This window comes from Diachasma alloeum, unplaced genomic scaffold (assembly GCF_001412515.2).
Source record: "Diachasma alloeum isolate Michigan unplaced genomic scaffold, Dall2.0 Dall_scaffold_00352, whole genome shotgun sequence".
Taxonomy (NCBI): Eukaryota; Metazoa; Arthropoda; class Insecta; order Hymenoptera; family Braconidae; genus Diachasma; species Diachasma alloeum.
The window spans coordinates 56,845-84,043 of record NW_021680491.1 but is presented as its reverse complement, the minus strand read 5'-3'; positions in this window follow the sequence as shown (position 1 = coordinate 84,043).

The following is a 27,199-nucleotide window of genomic DNA, read 5'->3' as shown; positions in this document are numbered from 1 at the left end:
GCGATCCAGGAGCGACAGTGTAGCGTCATTGTTCCGTCGTTGATTTTAATTGTCGATTTTGGGGCTAGAAAAGAGGGAATAACCCCTAAAAACATTATAACAGTTGATATATGAGGTATTTATTCATATTGGTATCGTTAATTGCTTTGTTATTTATCAATTGGATGAAATAATTTTTAGTATTAAGAGAATGATGATAGAAGCTTGTAGGGGGAATCCCGCGAGATGGCGGTAGCGTCAATTTCCCGCTCGGATCGGTAAAGTCGACAGTAGTAGTAGCCAGGCTGATCTGACCAGTCTCTGCCGAGCTAGTTAACGGGTGTGCAATGTGGCCACATGTCTTTTATTTTATTTTAGGTAATCAAAAGTGCACAAAAGATAGGAATTGCATCGGATATATTTTCGTATGATTAACTTTAGATAATAATAATTATTTTTACATTGTTTGAATTTATTTTATAATGTGTTTATTAGGGGGGGGGGGCATGATAACAGAGTTGCAAATTCTAGCCAAGGGGAGGGGTTGTCAGAATCTATCTGAGTCAGAAAATGCAAATCTCGAAAATTGTGACTTTGCGAGGAGGGCAGGGAAGGAAGAGGTTCAGCGGCGGAGGGTTGCAAATTTTAGCCAACTAGGGGAGGGGGTTCCTGAAACTGACTGAGCCACCACCATCCCTCTGTTCGCATGCGTCATTTAAATTAATTAAAAAATTTAAAAATAAAAAATGTAAATCTTTTTAATTGAAATTTCACGAGAAGGTGGAAGGGGGAGGTATGATGACGCAGCGTTGCAAATTTTACCCAACAACAGGAGGGGGTTCCAGAATCTATCTGAACCACTCCTCCTCCCTCCGTTCGCATGTGTTAATTAAGTAAATTAAAAAATTCTTGGATGAAAAATCGAAATTTCTTTAATTAAGATTTCACGAGGGGGTAGAAGGGGAAGATACGAAGGCGGAGGGTCGCAAATTTTACCCAACAAGGGGAGGGGTTTGTCGAATCTCACTGAGCCCCCCATGCGTTGATTAAATTTAAAAAAAAAAGTTAAATATATAATGAAAATCGCGAAAATTGATAATTTACGAGGAGCTGCAGGGGGAGGTATGATGGCGGAGGATTGCAAAATTTACTCAAAAAGGGGAGGGGATTTTAGAATCTAGCTGAGCCACCCCCCATCTCTGTTATCATGTGTTGATTGAATAAAAAAAATTGTTAAATAAAAAATGAAACTCAAAAATTGTGACTTTGCGAGGGGGGAGGGAAAGGGGAGGTTCAACGGCGGAGGGTTGCAAATTTTAGCCAACTAGGGGAGGGGGTTCCTGAAACTGACTGAGCCACTACCATCCCCACTACAAAAAGTCGTGTCTGAATTTCAGATACATTTGTCCCATTTTTTAAGTAGGCATGTCCCAGTTTTTAAGTAGTCAAATGTGACTGAATTTCAGATAACTCATGTATCTTATGTGGAAGATACTTTAAGAGTCTTAATTTTTGCAAATTATTATCTTTTTCTGTCGTCATTATTAATACTGCTTGGGGGGGGGGGGGGGGGGGGGCCGTAAAGGTGGGGCGGGGGGAATCCAGGGAGGTTTTAGGGTAGCTGAAGAGGAGGGACGGGGGGGCTTGAACCCTGATGTAAATGTAAGTAATAATAATAATAATAACGTTTTTTTTCTTCTTTTTTTTTAGTACCTTCGGTGGGTTTATTCAGGGGGGGTGGTGACTTTTACAACCCACAAAACAAATGGTCGACAATTGGTCGAAAATTTGACTGACACTTAACCGCAGAATTGTCATTGCATGTTCCACCAATTGGCGGCATAATTTTCTGATAACTGGTAATTAACAAAAAACACGGAGCGGAAAGTCATCAGCAATATTATCCACAAATTATCAGCAAAAAATATCGACAAATATACAGATTTAATTGTGAGTCGTTTTGAGACTGTAATAACAACAAGGAAAAACTAAGATAATCGTCAATTTGACGATAAATATCCGTAGAAAAATGTCACTAAAGATTTACACATTTTTGCCACAATTTATCAGCAAAATTATCCGCAAAATATCGACAAAGTTATCCACAAAATATCGACAAATTATTACCAAATATTATCTTTAAATTTAGAGGTGAATTTATTGTTTATTTTATCATGTTTTTCAATTCAGTGATACCGGGGGGAATTGGAGAGGTGATTAATTTAATGAACATATTCAATTCAATTAGTGTCCGCAACGATTACGTATATGAAAAAATTCAAAAGAAATTCCTAGCGAATCCGATAGGAAATTCCATTGGAATTTTATTGCATTTCTCTTCAAAATTCTCACAGTTTTTCGCCTATTTCTATTGGAAATTTTTTCCCATAGAAACATTTAATTAAACATTTTTATAGAAAAAAATTAATAGATTTTGATTTTTCTATACAATTTACTCTATTGAGAATTTTCTCGGCAGAAATTTTTCAAGTTTTTTTGCTCAGATTTTTTAATGGAAGACGAAAAAAATGCTAGGGAAAAAACTTATTTTTATGCAGAGAAAATTCTACAGAAAATTCTCAATAGAATAAATTGTATAGGGAAATCAAAATCTACTGATTTTTTTTCTATAAAAATGTTCTATTAAATAAATCGACGAAAAACAGAGAATTTTAACGAGAAATCCAATAGAATTTCCTAGCGAATTCGCCAGGATTTTCTATTGTATTTTTTCGTACGTGATTTCTTGTCATTATTATTATATGATTGCTGTATTATGGATTAGATATATGGAGGAAAAAAAATGATAGAAACGATTCACTCTCATCATTACCTTTATTGTACCAATAGTATCAAACTAAAAATCACATTGTAAAATGACAACTACGTCATCATCGAAAAGCTAACGTATTACGACCAACTTGATTATTTAGTCCTTATATTTCATATCTTATTTATTTTCTTATCTATAACAACATCTGAGATGGCATATATGATGTCCATTACTTTCTTCTCTGGTAGTTGGAAAGTTGAAGGACGAATATAGGAGGGCAATCATATCAGAAATTCGTAGTAAAAGTGCCCAACACAATGAGAAAAACAATACCATTTTCCATAAATCTCCTACCAGTCGCCGTAGAGTTTTAATACATAAATTGCAAAAGATACTCGTGAAAAAACAAATGATCCATAAAAAATTAAACATAATGACAATTTTATGCAACATTAAAAGGATATAAAAAATTTAAATGTTGCTAAGCAGAATTCTGCGTCCACGTTCACTATTTTGACAGCAGAATTTACGCATCATTCTCAGGTGCATTCCTGTTCCGCGGCCTTGCACGACGATTTCGTAGGCATGTCTTGATGGATTTTAATTGGAGAGTCAGGGTTCTATTGATAAGATCTTCGCTGAGAGGCCCAAATACTCTGGTGTGACGTCGCAATGCAGAGTGGTAGGCGGTCATTAATCTCGTAGTTTTCAGAAGAAGTTGACCCCTTTCTCGACGAGTGATCATGACGTTCAGAACAAACTCATTTTGTGTGTCGAGAGTAGCACGGAGGATTGCATTAGCTGCTTTGGCAAGATTATCAACACCACATATTTGTGCCAAGTAGGTGACAAGATGGAAAATCCCCATCAGGAGCATCTTCAAATGCTAGGATTGCTTGCTCTGTTTGAAATGTGAGGCAATTGGGCCTGTTGACATGTTCTGCTTGTCGATGCAAAGCGGAGAGTTGTCGAATATAATGGAAATTTTGATTTACATTGGCATTTAAACGATCCATTTGCTGTTGCAGAATGATTCCGCCATCTGCTCGTTGCTGATGAATGATTTGATTATTTTAAGGTGGCAATCGATTCTCTGCATTCTCCAATTCACCATATACATGTTCTCGTTGCTGTCGTCTTTGTGGTATGGGGACAATTCGTGGATCATTTGCATTGGGGAAGATCTGATTAGCAAAGTATGGCATTTCTCCAGCCTGGTGAGGTGGCCTATTAAATAGCTGGAAATCCCCATCCAAATTATTTTCTCCTTGGACTTCCATCTGCACATTGTGAGGTAGGACAAACCGTTGGAAATCCGCCTGCGGATTTCCTTGTAGCACATTCTCTAGCAGGGGCTGTTGGACTACAGAATGCGCCCATCTTGCAGCTATTTGAATGTTCCGATGAGGTGGAGGGAGCTGCTGGAGATTATTTTGTTGATGATTTTGTGGTAAGCCATTCCCTGGCTGAAGTCCTTCGGCAGCTGGGTTATGTTGAAGATTTTCGGGTAAGCCATTTTGAGGCTGAAGTCCTGCGGCAGCCGGGTCGTGTTGATGATTTTGTGGTAAGCCATTCCCTGGCTGAAGCCCTCCAGCAGCAGGGTTATATGGATGATTTTGTGGCAAGCCATTTCCTTGCTGAAGTCCTCCAGCAGCAAGGTTTGCTTCATAATGAAATGGATGGACGAGCTGGTGGTTATGGCCCGGCTGGCCTGCAAGTGCAGCAGGATTTGCTAGTGGCCCAGCCCTTTGCAGGTGATCCATATGACCAAGTGGAGCAAATTGTTGTTCATTGTTACCTTCTCGGTGGATATCTTCTGCCTGGGCTAGAGGGACAGTACGATTGGCTGGAGGTGCCCTCATGTAAGCATTATGGCCCAGCTGGCCTACTTGGGCAGCAGGATTTGCTAGTTGCTCAGCCATTTGCAGGTGATCTACATGACCAGATGGAGCTAATTGTTGTTCATTGTTACCTTCTTGGTGGATATCTTCTGTCTGGGCTAGAGGGACAGTACGATTGGCTGGAGGTGCCCTCATGGAAACGGCCGGAACATGGTGAGCTGGGACGACTTGTGGGGGATTATTGATTGCATCCTTCGCTGCCTGGAGCTGTTGGGCAGCAGAATCTACCAATGGCGCTGCAATTCGCGTATTATGAACGTGGTGAAAATTATTGGCTACTGGATGTTGGACATGCTCTGGCTGGGATGGTGGGGCAGAACGATTCACCAGTGGTGTGATTGGTGTCTGATGTAGTTCAATGTTCCTCTGGTCAACTGGATTGGGCGATTCAGCACCATTCGTGATGTTATCATTCTCTCCTCGCTGAGTATCGAATGGCTGCCTTTGGTCGTTTTGAAGCTGGAGATCACCTCTTGTACCCGTTTTCTGTATGCTAACACTCTGGGAGTCTTGAGTGTTTCTTTCACCAGCTTTAGCACTCGGCAAATCTGACTCCTTAACTGGTGCCACTGAACTCATGCCACTTTGCTCTTGAACACACTCAATATGAGGAGATTGATTTGGCGAAGCACTTTTCTCAGTTTCGCCATTCATCACTTGCGCTGTTACGTTTGGGCTATTTTTCTCCTTACTACATGAATTCTGAGATACAGGTGAAACGATTGGAGCTTGCAGTGGAGAATTTGGTAATAGAGTAGCTGATGACGTTGGAGATGGAGCAGCTGATGACGATGGAGATGGAACAACTGATAAAATTGTAGTACCTGGTGAAGTTGTAGATGGAACGACTGATGATTTTTGGAGTTGGACAGGACTCTGTATTTGCTGTGGAGTTGCATTGAGGACTGGGTCAACAGTTACAACGTGCGAAGGCGTACTGGTTATCCTAGAAGCCTTTCCCAACGTTTCCAAATGGGAAATACATGGAGTACTGTCGTCTTCAGCCGTTGAAGCACTTGTCTGGGTACTTGATGCATTTGAAAAATGGAAAGGCATTTTTGAATAGCCATTTTGGTGATAAGGATTCTCATCGACTGATCGTTGGCTGGCTGCGCAATGTGAATAGAAGACGGAGGTTGCAATTGTACCACTTCTCTGATCCGTATTACCAGTGAGGAACGGAGAGGCAGGTGAGTGGTGTTGATATACGGCATCCTGCGAAATCCCAGGGGGTTGTAGCTGCAGAAGATTTGGCCATGGCACGTTTGAAGGCTGCATATTTTCGACTCTTGGATTCTGCAATATAATAGTTGTGGAATGAGAATTAAAGAGCGTCCATTGTCTTATGGCATCTTTCATATGGGCACGCGAGCAACATCGGTCGATGGGGTGTAATGGGATAGCGGCGTACATTGGGCAGTCGTTGAACTGGGCAGTGGGGTAAAACAGTATAGTCGCGTAAAATGAGATAACAGAGCGCAATGGGATTGCAGATGAGACCACTGTCCACTGAACTGAGAAATCCCATTTTAACCCCTATCTCTTATTACCCCAGTGTTCAATCAACGCGCATCAACGATTCCTTATTGTGGGTTTTCACTCGTCGCTGTCGCTCGAGACACTCGTTGTTAAAGTCAACTACACGCAGAAAAGTCAAAATAATTCTGTTTTTTTACCGCGGAAAATTCAAAATTATTGATTTTTTTGCGCGGTAAATTCAAAATTTCAACATTTTGATTTTCCCGCGTAAAAAAAATCAATAATTTTGAATTTCCCGCGTTAAAAAAACAAAATCATTTTGACTTTTCTGCGTGTAGTTGACTTTAATAACGAGTGTCGCGAGCGACAGCGACGAGTGAAAACTCACCATTACACTTTGCTATTGCATTTTATCCCACTGTCCATTTTACCGCGCTAACTCATTCGGCCCCGCTGTAAGATATCAGCTCACAGTTAAATTTAACTATTAGACATGGGGGCATTGTCATTATTTTTCAATATTTTTTTTTATTAGTTTTTTGAGATAATTTCTCGAGTCTTACGACAGCATGCACATAAAGTTGTGGTGATTTTTTCCGCCCTGTTTCCAAGAGCTGCGAGAGACTGTAAATTTTATCCCGGGTTTTTCGTGATACTGAATCGTGCGATCACAATGCAATGAAAAAAAAGAGCTAACACAAATTTTGAAAACTCTTCACTTTTCAGCCACCGCAAAAGGCCGGTATGAATATAATTTTTTTAACAATTTGCAGTTCATTGGGGGGGGGGGTAATTTAAGACCACCATNAGTTAAATTTAACTATTAGACATGGGGGCATTGTCATTATTTTTCAATATTTTTTTTTATTAGTTTTTTGAGATAATTTCTCGAGTCTTACGACAGCATGCACATAAAGTTGTGGTGATTTTTTCCGCCCTGTTTCCAAGAGCTGCAAGAGACTGTAAATTTTATCCCGGGTTTTTCGTGATACTGAATCGTGCGATCACAATGCAATGAAAAAAAAAGAGCTAACAAAAATTTTGAAAACTCTTCACTTTTCAGCCGCCGCAAAAGGCCGGTATGAATGTAATTTTTTTAACAATTTGCAGTTCATTTGGGGGGGGGGTAATTTAAGACCACCATGCTCAGTTGAAATGTTTTCGAGTTTTATTATGATTAAAGTTGGGGAAAACAACACCTCCCCCATCAATGTGTGATTTTATATATCGGTGCCCTTTTATGCAAAGTAAATGCGCAATAATGGGACACACAAATTTTCTCCTCTGTTTTTCACCTCTGTTCCAAGAACAAATCTAAAACCAGGACTGGGGGGCGCCCTGATGTTGGCGTCGCCCGAATTTATGATCCCCACGCACGGCCTTTGTGTTTGTAAGTATTTACGACTTTGTTTCGGGGGAATTGTTTACTGCCCTGCAAAAAACTAGAAAGTGTTATGGGATATTTTCTTTATTTCCAGTAAGGGTTAGATAGACACGAGTTTATTAAGCGATATTCTAGGCTTTTTTGGTCAACAGTTCACGAATAAACAAATAGAAATTTCCGTTCTCCACCGGATAATTTTCGGGCGCGCAAAACAAAGTTTTTATGTTACGAGAAAAGGGGGAGGGCACACGTTTTTTTTCAATGGATTTCTATCGGAAAAAGCATCTTGCGAGACTTGACGATTATTTTTTTTTCAATAAATAAATTGTAAAATTGAAATACCTCAGATATAGTAGATGAATGATGCTGCTCGCTACTGGTCAGATCTGATCGTTGATTAAGGAGTGGCCGTGATGTTGACCACATTATATTCTCGGAGATGAACGCTGTTCCGAGCGATTCCTGAATGTTTGCCATCCTCTCCTGAACTCGTGACAAATGATTCGTGCGAGGTAACTGCGATTTATTCGTCTGCATTTGGTTTTCCTCTGATGAGCTCGAGGGTAAAGCAACGTAGTCGTTGTACCTTAGGGGTTTATTTCGTTGTCGTGCTGGACGACCTCTTGCTGCCATGATGTCACGAGGAAATTCGGATCGAGACTGAGCGCGCTCACCCAATGTTGTTAATTTTCGGGGTTCATGAAACGTTAACCGACGTTAATGGTGGGAGATCACAATCCGAAGATTCCTAAAGGATGCACTCGGCAAACTGAATACGCCAATAAGGAATTGTTTTCCTTCCTATCAACCAATGGGTGAGCTTGGTGGTCCTCATTGAGCGACATCTTTCGACAACAGAATATTTTTCAAATTCATATTGATATTAACATTTTCAACTGTTTTTTGCGTTATTTGAGGACTAAGGGGAGGCTAAGCTCTTGCATAATTTCTAAAACGACACAATTAATGCAAAACTATCGCTACATTGTATGCATTCTCTATTTTTCGTAAATTAAACCGAGCCACCAAAACTTATGCGTATTCTGTGAGAGGGAATGGGAAGGGAGGGGGAACTCTCACGATTCGGTTAGCAGTGAAAGAAGGGGAAGCGACTGACCCAGTATGCGCTGTAGGAGATGTCTGCGCACGTCCGCTGTTCATCTCCCGAGCGAAGTGAGACAGAGGGGTAAATTGGACAGTGGGTCAAAATGGAATAGCATGGTAACGGAGACGACGGGTATGGGGGAGACTGGAATAGCGGGGGAAGGGGGGGGGGAATTCTACAGGGGTGTAAAATAAAATCGCGAGGTGTAAGAATTTGACGAGACACGGAAATTGGGCATTGGGGTATTATCAGATAGGGGTAGAAGGGTATTTCCGTTATCCCATATGGCCAAAAAATTTATCCGTTATTCGAAGATGAATCCATTTAACCCCACTACTGGCGTTCATCTTTTTGTTTTATTTTACGTAAATTAGACAAAGACGTGGTATGGAAGAGTGGGGTAAAATGGGATCGCGGTATCCATGGAATTCAACAACAATTTAACGACAATTTGTCGTCACCACTCAAATGTGTCAGCTTCCCATTCGAACTGGCAGGCGCATTCTTTCCTTGTCGCTAATCTCAGAATAAATAAAATTCCACATGGAGAAAGGTTTTCATCACTTGATCAGTGCAGCGTTAGCTGCTATGCTGAACAGTCACTAATACAGTGCTATCGCTAGTTAGTGCATACTCTAGTTTTCTTTTCCGCTGTATCCATTTTCTATAACTTATGTTTTGGTTAATAATTGAGTGGAATCATAGCAAACATTTTCGCAATTCATTGAGATTGACAAAATTGGTTTTGTGGTGTAGAAGGTGAGTGCGTTATACCTGAATTACATTGAAATGAAATTTCCAAGAGTGATTGTAATACTGCAAGGCAAGACAAACATGATGCACTTCTTTTATTGTATTGTTATTTCCGGGTTTTTCGCTGGTCTTCTCTTGTTGAACAGGGCGAGATAAAATTCGTCTGTTGTTTTGTTTGAAAGAAACCAGAAGAAACTAATGTTTGTTTTGCCTTTTGTTGAGAAGAGGGCCTTGAGTGATTCATAGATGAGGAATTTTTTACTGGTATTTCCGCGAGACATGAAACAAATGAGACTAGATGAGACAAGGGCGCAAGAATCGTGACAAAAGTGTGATTTATTATTGTCTCGCATAGGGGCAAGGGTATCCAGTCTCCCACACTGACATAGCCTATACCCGGCACACAGGAAAATCTAGTTTTAGTTTTGGTTTGGTTTAAAACGCAAATTACACTGTTTTTCCAATGATAATAATCCTATTAATAATAATAATAATAATAATAATAATAATAATTATGTCCAAGGGGGAATGCATCTGTGGAATGGAGGAAAGGGCGGGCGTCAAGGAGGAAATCGCGAGGGTTACCGAATCCTAGCATAATTTTAAAATCCACAAACAGTGATGATACATTATCCATATCAATTCTTGGAGGCTCTGAAAGTGAGACACACACTGAGGGGAAATTTTTAGGTCCAAAAATGACTCTAAGATCATGGAAAAATGATTTCAAATCATTGAAATTAGTTTCTGAAGATAGAAAAACGGTTTCTGACGTTTCTGGAGCTGACGCAGCCTATGAGCGGCCCATTAACAGCTCAAAGTGTTCCAAACTCATAAAAACAATAATTTAACGTCATATCAGACAGTTCCAACGACGATAACATCTCAGAATCACTCCATTGCCTCGAAAAACGCTTTGAAAAATTTGAAATTATCAAAGTCATCAGCCTAACTGTCCCCAACAGCTCCCAGGAACTTCACCCGACAATCAGAAGGTAGAAGAGTCGATAAGCATCAGAAAAATTGATTTTAACCTTCAACAAATCATAAAAAAATCCCAGATAAATCATTAAAAACCCTGAAATATCTTCAAAAAATTCTCTAAAAGGTCTCCGGATCATGAAATCTTCAACCAATCCATCAGAAGATCATCTAGATGATGATGATCCATATTCTGCCCCAACATGGCAGATAATTCAGCTAAAATCCTCAAAAAGTCGACAAAAATTCCCGGATCGTCATCATCAGCGTTAGCCTCAGACATCATGATCATGATTATGGCGCTGGAGAAAAAGGTGAGGATCTTCCGACACAGACAATCGACATGAATTATACCTTTAAAAAACAAAAAACTCATCATATCAAATCGATGATTTGGCGCCGACTCAGGTCGTCTTCACGCCATCCGGACCGGTCAGGGAGGTCATCATGGAGCTGTTGAGGATGAGATGATGATAATGACCTGGCACCAACCCAGATGATCCATCTTCCCGCGAGATTCAATCGCCAAAAATTGTAACTTCGAGGAAATCTTCGTTTATCGATGATTTTCCACCAACTCAAGTCATCATGGTCAATCAGATCCATGGGATCACTTCCAGACATGTTCCTGGGCCGTCTGGAGGACTCAAGAATGATGCTGACGAGGATTTAGCACCGACACAAGTGATTTATACCGACAGAACGCAGACCCAGTATTTTATGACGATCCTTCCCCCAAAATAAGAACTTATGGGGACGCTGAGGGCTTCAATGATGTTCAGATGAAGAGGATGAATTTCGATGAGCTCGATAACACCGATCCAACTCAAATCATCTACGTAGAGGCCGCAAAGGGCTCCAAACCCCAGAAAAATCCTCCAAAAACTTCCAAAAGTGCCAATTTAACCCCCATAGATTCCATAAATGTCCCGAAAAAGCCCGACGTAATCCCGTCAGCAGACTCTGAAGGCCTGGAAAAGTCCCCCAGAATCACTGAGCCCTGAAGAGGCCCATCAAAACCCGAATTGCACCATTCGACGTTATTTTGTATAGCCTACATGGAATTCAACTGATAATTTTTGATAATTTCACTGGTAATTTTTCATGTTGCCTATATATAAGAAACAAAAGACTTTGTAATGCAATTAACCCCCATCGAATCTGACAGATTGAATTTTTAACTGGATTTTGTCTCATGATGCAATTCTATTGGCCAAAATTTGGATGGAAAAATAATCCCCCGAATACCATTCGAGCTTCAAAATTAATCGGGTAATTCTCTCAAGGTTCCCTGCATACAAACGAACTCGTCAAGTTTTTCAGAAAAATCACTGGCGCTTTGCGCTCGTGATTTTTTAATATGAAAAAATTGACTCCTTCGTTTGTTTGCAACGAACCTATCGGAAAATACCCGATAATTTTGAAGCTCTTGTGGTATTACAACTGAATATTCTCTCCTAGCTCTCGTATTATTTCGCTCTGTGGACCTCCAGTTATCGACGATTTTTCAACCTCCTTCGGATCTCATTTTGCCGCGCTCTTCCAAACAAGCTGACTTGTATGAATAAAATGACCGTCACAAATTGAAAAGTACTTATCACCGTCATTATTCATCTATATAGATGCTTTACCCGCGGAAATGAATATTTTACTTTTTTGACCATCACAAAAAATTTGTGACTGTCATTTGTCCATAGAACATTTGTGACGTCACATGACCGTCACAAGACCGTCATTTTTTGGTCATATGCTGCAATCTCAAAAATGACGGTCATTTTGCATCGCTAGTTATTACCATAAGCCGTCGTCCTCTGACTAGTCCCTCATGATTACCCGACGGCCCCTCGATAATCCTTCGGGACATACCTGATGGCCCGCTGTCAGGTATGTGCCAAAATATTCCCCATCTAGATCGCCAAGCCAATCAGCGATTAGCTCGAAACGTCGCGACCACCGAACCAATAGGAAACGAGTATTCTAATACGCCTTCCCTCTTTTCCTGGCCAATCACAACCCGATACACTATCCTTAATTTCCTTAAGTATCGTGACACTTACGAAAACAAATTTGTACTACTTACCTATTCATCTAGTGCAATACTACATCAATTACAAATCGTCACTTCGACTCCATCTCCCACATAGATGGTCGAAGCCTTATATCTCAACTGGGTGAATAAATCTACGTATAAAAAAATAAATATAACATTCATCCAATACAACACCTCCTCTGGACTCGTTAACTGATCACCCGTCATACCCACGCGACCAAAGGAATAGTGGCATTTCACGTCACGTGGTACAAATAGGACAGTTCTGCATCAGATAGATCCCTGTGCGTTTTTAATCAATAAAAAAATCCAATAAACGAATAATGCTCGTTTCAAACTCCAAACATAATTTCACTTTTCCTAATAAAACCGTCTTACTTGTGCTTTAATTAAGTGGAATGTCACACATTCCATCGGCTGAAATCGAGGTAAAAAAATAATGCAGCCAAAAACCCCTCGACCTTCAGGATTAATTGGATAGTTGCCTCTAATTCACCTATGTAGCATCGATATTCAAGCTTTATAGGGTAAAACTTAGCCCGATCGCTGCAACACATTGAAGGTTGAGGGAAATATCCGATGAATTTTAAAGTTCCAGGGTTATTTGGCCGATTTTTTTTTCTTTCTGGGTTACATAACACGCTTCACGAAAATGCGGGGGATAGCTGTCAAATCCGTAGAAGACAATTCATAGGCTACTGAATAATTATCGGTCTCACAATCTCCCTGGCTGGAGGAAAAATACCTCGTCGTCTTACGACCAAGTAGTATTCCGATTTTCTATTTATAATTCCATGGTTCCTATCGTCATTGCCAGTTCTGTTGCGATCACTCAAATAATATGCCTTATCTAGTCCTCAATCTGCATGTTAACTATCTTTTCCATCATTAATTGAAATTTCCTTAATATCATACAGGATTTAATATGCATTGCGACATGGATTACATCTGGTACAGTGACGGGGAGGAGCCACCACATCCACCTCGCAGTGGTGATGCTCAAGCCTTCGACAATCCAGTCATAGATGATTTTTCGGACTATGGCGACGATGAAGCCAGTTGGAGTGATTGGAGTGACGGTAACTCATGGTCTTACGATGAAGAGCTTAGCTTCCGCGACAAGTTGAAAAATCTATTCCTGGAGATTAACTTGGAACAATCAAAGGGGACAGCCATCTTGAAACTCCTCCGACAACATACATGCTTCTCTCATCTCCCTGCTGACCACAGAACATTGATTGGTACACCTCAAACTACGACTCCATTGAAACAAGTGGATCCTGGGGAATATTTGCACTTGGGCGTTGAAAAAACAATAGTAGAGATTTTAGAAAATATTCCACATACATCCATACCAGAATTTTTATTTGTGGACTTCAGTACTGATGGAGCCAATCTCGATAAATCTGGATATATATGTATGTGGCCGTTTCAAGTTCGCATCGTGAACATTGATCAGAGCCCGCCCTTGATGGTTGGGATTTGTAAAGGAAAGAAGAAACCTGCTAGTGCAGATGCATTTCTTGAAGATTTCATTGATGAAACAAACCAAATATTGGATAATGGAGGCATTATGCTGAAAGAAAAGAAAATTCGACTCGTACTACGCTGCTTTATCGCCGATGCTCCCGCTAGAGCCTTCGCCTTGAATCACAAAGCACACACTGGATATGACTGTTGTTCAAAGTGTGATGAAAGAGGTATCCCGAGAACGGACGAAGACTATAGGAATCAAACTGACGAAGAACACCATTACGACCCCGCTTCGCTCGCAAGATTGCCATTTGATTTGGTAGCACAAGTCCCCTTCGAATACTTACATCTTTGTCTATTAGGTGCAACAAAACGTCAAACATGGGCGACTGTAGGCAGTGGGCATAACTTCTCGAAAACCGTAAAACTAAGCGCTCAAGAGATCGAAATTGTTAATGCACGATTGCATCAATTCGGGCGTATTGTCCACGCGAATTTGCACGACGTCCAGGGAATATTACTGATTATGCACGTATGAAAGGTACGAAATTATGTCAGTTAATTTTGTATACAGGACCAGTGATCTACCATGGTATTTACAAAGATTACATTTATGAGCATTATTTATTGCATCATGCCTCTCTACGATGTTTGACAGCTCCTTCACCATCACAGTTCGACTTACAATTCACAGAAATTGCCCTGGAAGAATGGATTCAAGGCTGTGCTGATATTTATGGGGAAGCCTTTCCTTCATATAATATTTACGGGCATAAACATCTCGTTGAGGATGTTCGGAATTTCGGGCCATTGGATGGTTTTTCTGCCTTTCCTTACGAAAATCACATGCAAACATTACGAAAACTGTGCAGAAAAGTACATCTACCACTGCAACAGATCGCACGTAGAATCCATGAGAGATCGTTACGCAAAGTCCCACGGTCTCAAAAGTTTGAACAGAATGATGTAAATAGAGCATCTCAAGCGCATGTCAATGGACCTCTCCCACGAATTTTCGAGCAGCAAGATATTTCACAATTTAAATTACTGAAAACTGCAAGATTCACTCTCGGTGTTAACAATCATGACAATTGCTGCATTTTGGATGACTCCGCGATCTGTATTATTCGCAATATAGTAATCGTGAGTGATCATGCCGAGAGAAATTACTATTTGATTGTCAATAAATTTGATTATGTTGGAACCTGGTTCAATTGTGGTATTGACTCGACTCGAATTGGCAGCTGGAAATGTTCCAATTTGAGTGTAGATTTGAGACCCATCGCATTGAGTGAGGTATCTGCGAAGTGTTATCGCATGCCCTTCTGGCCACTGGCAGGTCATCAAAGATTACCGCCAATAGAGCCGCTACGAGAGACATTCATCGTTACTGTGATGTTAAACTAAAGTATACATTGACATATACAGTTTCCCCATAACCTATTAATATATTCCATAATGAATAATATGAATCAAATGTACTTAGAGATGAAAGTAGGTTAGCTAATTTCCTTCCTATATCGAACAGCTACAATAAACACGAATTTTGATTTTCCATTGAATAAAGACATGACCCTGTAGACTATAATGTCTCAGTACTGCTGAATGTTCGTATAAACCCTTCTACTTTGTTATTTTTCTCAAATTCGGAACTCTCCGTTGTCGACAATGAGATCATCATTCTTTCACGGATAGTGAAGCAATGCTAAACCCGATGACGAATATTTTAATATTTCCAGAAGCTCCAAATGTTTGGCTGCACACGCTGATGTATTGAGTGTTGAATGTATTGGGGGGGAGGGGGGGGCAAATCCTAACTCAGGCGAGGGGCGGGGGTTATAGAATAGGTGGTTACAGAAATCATTAGTTCGGAACAACGCCTTTGCTACGAATAAATATTTATTTCGAGAAGGTCGGTGGTGGTGGCAGGTATTCAGGGGCTGAAATTTGAAGTTTTATCTTCAATTTATTCTCCATGGGCCATTCTGCGGTCATCATCAGCAATTTTACTCCACAATTAATTAACACATTTTAAATTCTTTTGCCAACGTTTCGAGTGTTAAATACACTCCTCATCAGCATTTATTAATTTTCTAAATCAAAAAACAACAAAATATTGAATATTGAATATTGAATAATTGCAATAGTATTGTTATATAATTGCGTTGTTTTTTGATTTAGAAAATTAATGAATGTTGCCCTGATGAGGAGTGTATTTAACAGGCGAAACGTTGGCAAAAGAATTGAAAATGTGTTAATTAATTGTGGAGTAAAATTGCTGATGATAGCCCGAGAATGGCCCATGAAGAATAAATTGATGAATAATTGAAGCGGTTGATGAAATAATTAAAGTTTTATCTTGTCGTTTGACTTGAATTGTGGCCTTTACACGGAGAAAAAAGTTGAGTAACAATTACGTGAAAAGTCAGGTAAATCTGGGGCGAAATGTCGTTTGGTGAAAAATTACTGTGCACGGAGAGAAAAAAATGTGGGATACTCGGGAATGTTGGACGGGTTGATGAAATTATAACACGCGTTATAACAGTAGAAATCGAATGGAATTTATTCACAGCGAATGTGTCGATGTTTACACCTTGAGAGCTATAACGAATCTGTCTCTCGCGACGATATAGGCAATTAGATCATCCGATCGAGGGTGCCCGAAATATGACGAATCGTCACGAGGTGACGTAGTCAGGTATTCGGCTGCTAAGCCGGTGCGAATACAATATAGTGAAATAATTCTAACGATAAATAAGTAGCTTCGCTACAATACTCCCCTTCTGTGTCGGAAAAAAAAGAGGGAGTTAGCTATGTACAATATATATAATATATACAATATAGGCAATGTATATGCGTTAAAATGGCACTAAAAACGGTATACGTGATTTGAAAAAAAAAATTGAATATTGAGTGAGTTTATTGACTGAACCTGACGCGTTTTCGTACTGGTCGAGGAGTTGAGTCCAAAGATGATCTTGCGTCACTCGATGGAGCCCAAGATGATGATCTGCGTCTAGATGGTCCAGGTTGCGGTGAGGCATCTGGTGTCGTACCAGGGGTCGATTGTTCTGACGACGGTAATAGAGTGTCGTCTGAATCGTTGTCGTCATCCGGCAAGTCAGCGTCGGCTGCTTCGTCTTCGGCAATGGAAAATACTGGCTTCAGACGGTCAATGGATACGACAGTTTCTTGACCATTGATCCAGACGACGAAATGCTTCTCGTGTCGCGATATGACACGATGTGGTCCTTCGTACGGTGGCGTAAATGCATGATGAGCAGCATCTAAACGAACAAAAACGTGCGAACATGAGGCGAGTTCTTTAAATACGAATACCTTACGTTGGCCGTGTCGTATGCCGGGAATTGGAGCGAGCTCAGCGAAGTGGTTTCTGAGTCTATCGGCAATCGTTACTGCCAGTAGGCCATTGTTCGGAGCAGGAGCGAGAAATTCTCCTGGTAATCGAAGTGTCTCTCCAAATACGATATCGGCAGATGTGGCGTTAAGATCGTCTTTCCACGCTGAACGAATTCCAAAAAGCACGGTGGGGAGGGTATCTACCCAATGAGGACTCTCGTGACACCGTATTGCTGCTTTGATTTGGCGATGTAGTCGTTCCACCATGCCGTTAGTTTGCGGGTGAAACGTCGTCGTGCGAATATGTCTGCTGCCTGTACGTCGAGCGAGAGCGTTGAAGAGTTGGCTCTCGAATTGTGTCCCTTGATCTGTCGTGATCCGAAGCGGAACGGCATAACGACAAATCCAGTTTGCGTAGAGCACACCGGCAACAGTCTCAGCGGTAATGTCGGAAATCGGGAATGCTTCCGGGAAACGTGAAAATCTGTCGATTATTGTCAGGCAATAACGGTAACCTCTGGACGGTACATATGGTCCGATGATGTCGACATGAATGTGTTCGAAGCGTCTTGTTCTTCCCCCGGGAAAGTCTTGAATCGGCGATGCCACGTGTCGTGAAATTTTATTCTTCTGGCATGCGAGACATGCACGAGTCCAAAGACGACAGTCTTTCTTTAAACTCGGCCAGACGAAACGTTGAGCAACCAGCTGAGTTGATGCGTTAGCCCCTGGATGACTGACGCTATGCAGAGTGTCAAAAACTCTCTTACGTAGCGGTAATGGTACATAGGGACGAATCAGCTGATCGTTGACGTGACAGTAAATTGGAGTTGGACTTTCTGGCATGTTAATAGGTCGTAGTTGAAGGACGCCATTCGGGTCTTGCAGACGTTCTTGGAGTTCGGCATCTGCTGCTTGTGCCTGTGCTAGTTCGGCCGTCGAGATTGCTATGGATATGGCTTCGATTCTCGATAAGGCGTCGGCAACAACGTTATCTTTACCTGCGACATGCTGAATATCTGTTGAAAACTGACCGATAAAATCAAGGCGATGGAACTGCCAAGGATTTGCTTTATCAGGATTCTGTTTGAAAGCATGCAGCAGCGGTTTATGATCAGTATAAATGGTCACGTGACGACCTTCAAAAATGTGCCTGAACTTACGAACTGCTTCATAAATTGCGTGGAGCTCTCTGTCGTATGGGCATCGCTTCCTCAGGGAAGGTTGAAGCTTCTTACTGAAGAAGGCGAGCGGCTCCCAGACGGTACCTCTGCGCTGTTGAAGAACGGCGCCGATAGCAAATTCGGACGCGTCGGTAAAAACAGCCCACGGTAGTGACGTATCTGGGTACACTAACAGCGTTGCGTCTTGCAGTTGTTTCTTAGAGGCATTGAAGGCGGCTTCTCCTTCTGTAGTCCACGGAACTGGATGAGACCCTTTTACGTTAGAACCTTGAAGAAATTCGTGAAGGGGTGCCTGTGTTGTTGCAGCACCTTTAACAAATTTCCGATAAAAGTTAATCATGCCGAGAAATTCACGTAACTTCTTAATTTTCTCTGGTCGAGGAAAGTTGACGATAGCTTCAACTTTTTCGGGAAGCGGACGAATTCCTTCCGCCGTTACACGATAACCGAGAAAGTCGACTTCTGGTTCTCCGAAATGGCATTTGGCGGTATTGATGACAACTCCATACTCTGCCAAGCGTTGAAATAGGAGACGAAGGTGTTTTTTATGTTCTTCGGGGTCTTTAGAGGCAACTAAGATGTCGTCGATATACGGAAAAACGAAATCTAGGTCTCGTGTTACTTCATCGATAAATCGCTGAAATGTCTGCGCAGCATTTCGAAGTCCAAACGTCATGAATGGAAATTCGAATAAACCGAAAGGCGTAATTATTGCTGTTTTGCAGATGTCATCCGATGCGACAGGAATCTGATTGAAAGCACGAACGAGATCGACGGTCGAAAATATCTTTTTGTCTGCGAGATTGGCGGTAAAATCTTCTAGTACGCGAACTGGATATCGATCCGGTATCGTACGAGCGTTAAGTCCGCGATAATCTCCACAGGGTCGCCAATCGCCAGATTTCTTGGGCACCAGGTGTAGCGGTGAAGACCAGGGGCTCTTTGAACGACGAGCGATACCTAGCTTCATCATTTTCTGAAATTCCTGTTGTGCGATCGTTAATTTGTCTGGGGCGAGACGACGAGCTTTACTCGATACAGGAGGTCCGGGCGTTGTTGCGATATGATGGACCGTTGTGTGTTTTGTCAATTGAAAATTTCCATCCGGTTTAGTTATTGACGGAAATTCGGCAAGTAGATCTGTCCAAGACGATTCGGTCGGCCGGTAAACTTTAATTGTTGAAACGATATTCGATAATGACGCTATACATCGCGTCGATAAACCGGTTGCTGAATCTAATAGACAATTGTTCTTTAAATCAGGTAAAAGTCCAAAATGCGCGAGAAAATCTGCGCCGATAATTGGCTTTTCGACATCCGCAATAGTGAAACGCCAGGAAAAATCCCTTCTGAGGCCGAAATTGAGCGAGAGGACAGTACAGCCGTATGTGTGTATCCGTGTGCCATTTGCTGCGTACAACATGTACTCCGTTGCCTTATTTTTGCCAGGGAAAAGCGTTCGTGGATATACGCACAAATCCGCGCCGGTATCGATTAAATATTTGACTTTGGTATTAATTTCCGACACGAATAGGCGGTGTGAGCGGAAGATTGGATCGTTTACCGCCGCTAACGATCCGACGGTTCGTTTCCCGTCGACATTGAACAAGGAGGCCTGCATCGAGTGGCTTGATCACCAAATTTGAAATGATACCAGCATTTTTCGTATCTTTGACTGCATGACCTTGAACGAGGCCTTGAACGAGACTTGGAACGTGAGTGAGAGCGGGAGCGTTCGTTTTTTATTGCGTTCGCTAGTTCAGAAATGCAAAGTTCGAGACGCGAAAACCTCTGTTCCAGGGCGGCAACGGCTGGATCAGCGCCTGGAGAAATGGCGTTAATAATTGGTGGAGACGATATTTCCATTAATTTGTCGGCCAATGTCGCCATTTTGTCCAGTGTGGAATCTGCTTGCGTCGCTAAAATTGATTGAGTATTTGCTGGCAAGCGTGACAGCCATTTTGTTTTCAGAATATTTTCTGGAATATTGTCGACAAGAGATTTTAAATGTCTTAAAAATTGTGAGGGCTTACGATCACCGAGAACCTCTTTGTCCAGGAGTTGGTGTAGTCTTGCCTCCTGTGAAGCCGTGAGTCTCTCCACGAGGGCTTCTCTTAATGCCTTATATGGAGTTTGAGCAGGTGGATGCAGTATGATGTCCTGAACCTCAGCTGCGGCATGCGTGTCGAGGTGGACGGCAGCCATGTGGAATTTGTCGAGTTCATTTTCGATACCTGCGAGGTGAAATTGCCCTTCGAGTTGAGCAAACCAAAGCTCCGGGCGTTCGGCAGAAAATGGTGCCGGTCGAACCACGAGGCGTCTCAATGCCTGTGTTGTGTCGGGCTCGTCAGGCATTTTGCTGAAAAATCACTAAAATCGTCTAAAAGTGCACTAATCACGGCGAAATTGTTCGTAATAATTTTCACGGTGCAGCAAAACGTCTCTGGGTGCTCAGCGATGCACCACGATGCACAAAATATCACACGCGGTAACACAAGCGCGTTGAACGATATAACGCTACCGAGCACGTGTCGAAAAATCCAACGCTTCTCGAATGATCCACGAAAACCACGCGATCGAAAATTACTTTAATTTTAACGGCAACTATTTCACTCTGAACACGTTAAAACGATAATTTTATTGATCACGTTAAAAGGATCACGTCGGGGTCACCACTTGTGGGATACTCGGGAATGTTGGACGGGTTGATGAAATTATAACACGCGTTATAACAGTAGAAATCGAATGGAATTTATTCACAGCGAATGTGTCGATGTTTACACCTTGAGAGCTATAACGAATCTGTCTCTCGCGACGATATAGGCAATTAGATCATCCGATCGAGGGTGCCCGAAATATGACGAATCATCACGAGGTGACGTAGTCAGGTATTCGGCTGCTAAGCCGGTGCGAATACAATATAGTGAAATAATTCGAACGATAAATAAGTAGCTTCGCTACAAAAAATGATACAAATTATCCTGAAATCCTGATAAAATTGTATTTTGTGACGTGTTTTTATACGGAAGGTGACAAAAATTGATATTCCATGGATGATTTCTATCCGGCTGGAAGGATAATTTATACCTGAAAATTTCAGTACACATTTTCACCCAGATCTTTGATAATTTTTATCCAGATTTCAGGATAATTTGTATCTTTTTTTTCTCTCAGTGTACGGACGGCAATTTTTACGCGAATTGTCGTAATTTTTCCGTAAAAGTACATAATTTTTCAGTAGTAATATCACAAGACCTTCAAAATTATCGGATATTTCCCGATTTTGTTATTGGGTAGCGACGAGAGAGAGAAGTTTCACATATAAAAATCCCGAGCGTGCAGCGCGAGGGATTTTTGCGCGAAACTTCTCCCGATCGTTGCTACACAGGAAAACATGAGGGAAATATCCGATTAATTTCGAGTGTCGAGTGGTATTCGACGGATTACTTTTTCATTTGGATCTGGCCAAGCAGAACGCGGAGTCTTCCAATGAATTCTTCCCAAATCGACTCATTTTTTGTTTTTCTTCTTCGAAGTTCTCTCGCTTTTTCTTATGAGCCTGAAGCTAATAGACGATTCTGGCAGACGGAGGGTAATATTTTGAAAACGGACTGTACTTTTTTTTAAATTTTCAAATTATGCGAAAAATTCATTAAACATTAATAATTTGATTGTTTGTTCGTTCTATTTATTTATTGTTTCTATATATTGATTTTCATTTTTTTTTATTGATTTATTTGTATTGCCTTTTTTTCTGTGTGCTGCAGAGGCATGCATCGAGAGGGTTCCAAATTTTACTAAAGGAAGAGGCCCCTTCCTTTAGTAAAATTTTGAACCCCTCCCCCCCCCCCCCCCCCCCCCCCCCCCCCCCCCCCCCCCCCCCCCCCCCCCCCCCCCCCCCCCCCCCCCCCCCCCCCCCCCCCCCCCCCCCCNGGCAATAAAAATAAATAAATAAATAAAAAATAAAAAATTGAGTACAGTCAACTTGTCATGTGAATTTGAATTTACATGGTAACGAGGCGGTGGCATGTATTCCAAACTTTAATGATACAAAGGGAGAGGGCTGTAGAATCGATGAGTAAAACAAACTACAGAATTGAGACCCGAGGAACTTGAATTGANTTTAATAGGTGATGCGCATGCGCGTCATGCGTCAGTTAGTAGTTAGTTAGTAGTTAGTTGGTAATTATTTTCAAGTCTCGTGACAAATTCGGGACTACTCATTTTATCATTTTTAAGTCTCAGGAGAAAATTTGAATTTCTCTCGAGATTTGAGATGAACTGAAAAAATACCTATTTGGTGTCGGGATCAAAAATTAACATTGATTAAATAATTTTCAAGTCTTAGGACGATTTCGGGANCATTTACAAATTTCCATTCAAGATTCAATAATAGTACATTACGTAACTAGTGCGGAAAGCAGGCGGTTACTCACGAGGGCGGCGCAGCCGCCCGAGTNATGATTAACTCAGTTTTAAGTCACGGGACCTAACAATGAGGTCAGAAGTCCCGAAATCATCTCGAGACTTAAAAATTACTTTGTCAATCTCAAGTTTATAACCCGACACCAAATAGGTATTTTTTCAGTTCATCTCAAGTCTCGAGAGAAATTCAAATTTTCCCCCGAGACTAAAAAATGATAAAAAGCGTAGTTCCGAATTTGTCACGAGACTTAAAAATAATTAAATCATTTTTAAGCCTCAGGACTTAGCAATGATTAAATCAGTAGTCCCGAAATCGTCCAAAGACTTGAAAATTATTCTTATTATTATTATTATTTTTTATCTCGAGACCAAATAGGTATTTTTTAATTTAGTCTCAAGTCTCGAGAGAAACTCGACATTTTTTTAATACATCTCAAATGTCGAGAGCAAAAATCAACAATATTATTAATTATATTAAGTCCAAAATATCTATAGGGAGAAGAGAATGATAAATAAATTACATATCAAAAATATGTAATTAATAAGTTCGAACAATCTCCCACAAATGTCCCTCTTTTGTTTTGATTACATCCGAAGTTGCTCCGGATGTCAAAAAATTTGAGGACATTGCGCCTTGGGGACATTGACGACCACTCCCCAAAAGAAGATTGTCAAATCTCAATTTTCACTCTTAGAAATCTTGATTTGAGGTATAGAGAATCTCAATCAAAGTTTTCGGCTTGGATGTACTGCACATGCATTTAGAAAACTCGCGTTCCACGTCGTTTTAGCACAACACTTTACATCAGATTCATTAATAACTTTTTAGACTAGTACATTTGACCAGCAACCAGGGAATTAACAAACCAGCGTCGAAAAAATTCATACGAATATAAGAGAAAGGACTCTGTTGCAACCTTAAAATTTTCGGTTGTGGCACAGTAAGTTTACCTTCGCCCGTCAAATGCCCCGATTTGGCCTGCTAGCACCCAAATCTCTCTGCAATTTTTTTCTCCGTGTAGAGATGCATGGATGTAGAATAATGAATTGAGTGGATAAATATATTTAAGTGTACTTACCGTCAATATATTTTTCCTTAATACGCGCAGTCTCAGAGGTTTGTAGGAAAAACACGAAATTTGCAATCCATTATAAAGGCGAGATGTATCATATCCATCTATTATATACACTGTTATGTCCGGAGATGGTGTCAGCGTCGGAGGACAACTTTCATATTTTAATTTTAATACTCTCGAAACATAAACTAAGAATTATCAATAAAAGAATAATCTGAAGGATTATCTTTCATCTCTTTTAGTTTTTATTATGAGGACGACGCTATGCAGTCCTGTTCAGGCGTAAAAATAAATTGAAGTTTTATTTAGAATCAAAAGATTGATTCAATTTATTATATGTATTTAATCGGCTTCAAAGTTCTAACCAATTGAGTATTTAGATGTTTACACGTTTTCAGATTTAGAAGGTTATAATTGTATCAGAACTATAACTTTTACTGTCGGAATTTTAGCAACATTAGTATGAATGACTTTGCATTGATTATTCGATTTATAGTAATTGATTAAGATTTTACAATTATATGGAAAAATGTTCATTGCTTAAATTAATATATGAATTCATCGGTAAACTAACGATTTCATCACCGGCAACGAAACCATGTGGCGTTACTTTCAATTAGTCTACCTTCTTTCACTCTTGGATAAATAATAAGAGGTTTGTGTAGAATTGAAGAGAAATAAATTAATGGGCCGGTATGAAAGGCGAAATAAAATATTGAAGGTCCCTTATATGCAAGAAAAGACACTATTCTCGATTTAAGGATGCAGTATCCCTACGCAAACACGCCCGATAGCTATCTACTATTAATTCGATAGGTTACCACGCATAGTATCGACTTAAGCGAATTACTATATGGGAAGAAACGCGAAGGTAGATCGATTTTGTGAACATTTTCCACCAGTAGTTCAATAATTTCGCGATCACTAAGAAATTTGGATTTCTCCTAAAGGGAGAGAAGCCCCCTTTAAGACTCGACCACTCGGGACGAGGAGCGATAAACGACTGGCTTGGTTTTTGATTTTGATTGTGGAAATGAGCGTTAACCCCTTAAATTGTATGGTGCAACGCTTGAATTTTTGCTGATCAGGCAGCAACAGCATGGGCTATGCTAACTGGTCTCAATTCCGTTGAGTTTACGGGTGGAAAATGTATGTGGACGAAGTAAGATTGGGAAATGACGACGGAAAGTCGGCCATTTCTCAATATTGGATTCACTAATATTTAGAACGATGATGAATTCCCAATAAAATGATGAAGAATTATTTTTGGACGTTACAACACTGTTAGAAAATTACTCTTGAAATTTCAAATAAAAAAATCTTGAAATTTTTAACAACGACTGATTCATATATGCAATTTCCATATATGTTGTAATTGACAAATCAGTCAATTTGTGGAATATTCAATGAAATTCGAATTTTCAGATCCAGACGACAATGAAAATTATTAAAAATTACGGAAATTCAGGGGACTTTTATTCTGAATTCTCAATCTATTCATAATTCAGTTGAATGGAATCTTCAATTTTACTCATGAATTTGAAAATTCGAGATGTCATTGAAATCTCAATGTTCGCTTAACATGAAAAAACTCAATTTTGTTGAATTTCACAGATAAATAGGAAATTTCATTGACGATTTGATCTTAAATCCAATTCAAATTCACAAAATTGAAAATTCAGATGCAACAGTCACTTAAATTTCAAAAAATTTCTAACAGTGTATCTGGCGCAGTCGATACATCTGTAGTTTCTTAACGGGAATACGTCACTATAGAATTCCTCAAATCATGAAATTCTACCACTTTATTTTATTGTTATCCAGCGATCGAAGTCGATATGTAGCATTGCAAAATTTCGAGAGTAGAAATTGTCGTTCTAATCTATCGGACCCCGTCTCGACTCAGAGCAGATCCAAATGTTCTTAATTCATTAGTTCATTAATTAGTTCATTACTTGGGAGTTCAAATAATAATGTAAAAGTCATTCTACGATCGAAGACCTTTAAAATCGTCCTTGATATTTCACCCTTGACGCTTCCCCTTGATAGTTCACCCTTGTTATTTTACCCTTGACGCTACACGCCTGATATTTCACCCTTGACGCGTCACCCTCGATATTTTCGTCACGCGGCCTAAAAAACTTTTGACTTGTGTGATTGCAGTCGTCGGCTTCGCCTCTGCCTGCAACCTCACGCTCGCCAAAAAATAATATTTTTAAATTAGGGGTTACGAAAAACAAATCTAGGAAAAAATAGCACATGAAAAAATAGCCAAGAAAATAGCCAATGGAAAAAACAGCCCAGAAATTTGGGGGACTTTTAACGCTTTTTGGTTGTGTGGTATCCCTTGACTATTTTTTCCATTGCCCATTTTTTCGATTGGTTCTTTTTTGAATTGGTAATTTTTTTCCATTGGCTATTTTTTCCGGTCTATTTTTCCGTATGTGTTTTTTCATGAGCTATTTTTTTCGCCAGCCATGAAAAACACTATAAAAATGAGTCTGAAAGCGGTTTCCGACCCAGGGGAGTCTCCAGGAGCCCTTCAACAAAGTCATCTATAACTCTCGCACCGACTCTCGACCCAGAGTCGATCCAAGAGTGATGTTTATCTTTGTTAATTAATTCATTCATGATCATTACTAATTAGGGGGTACTTGAAAATTGTAAAAATTAGTATTAGGAGAATGAATTTTGACAAAGGAAATGTCCAGTGCCTTCTCTGACATTGTTGGGTAAACTCTCCGACCAACTCTAGGCCCAGAATAGATCCGAAAGATATCTTTTTTTGTTAATTAATTTGTTAATGATTATTACTGATCGGGTGGTTTTGAAATGTGCAGAGGAATGAATTTTCGACAAAGAAGAAATCCAGGGTTGGCGGAAAAAAGAGCGCGGAAAAAAAGAGACCCGGAAGACAGGGCCTGCGAAAAGGATACCACGCACCCAAAAAATGTTGAAAGGCCCCCAAATTTCTGGGCCCTTTTTTCCGCGGGCTCTTTTTTTTTCCTAGATTCGAAATCAATGGCTTCATCTATCAATGTTGGGATGAACTCTCGAACCAACTGTGGAACCAGAGTACAACCTAGAGTTCTCATTTTTTTTAATAGCCTTGGCGATTCAGTGACCACGTAACTACCACGCTGTTGCGTGGTAGTTGCGTGGTATTTTTTTGAGCCTCAAAAAACATGAAAATGACTGAAACAAACTTGTTAATATTATTTAAATATTAAATAATGACGAATTAGTTCAATTTCGTGACCTCCAGTCTATTATTTT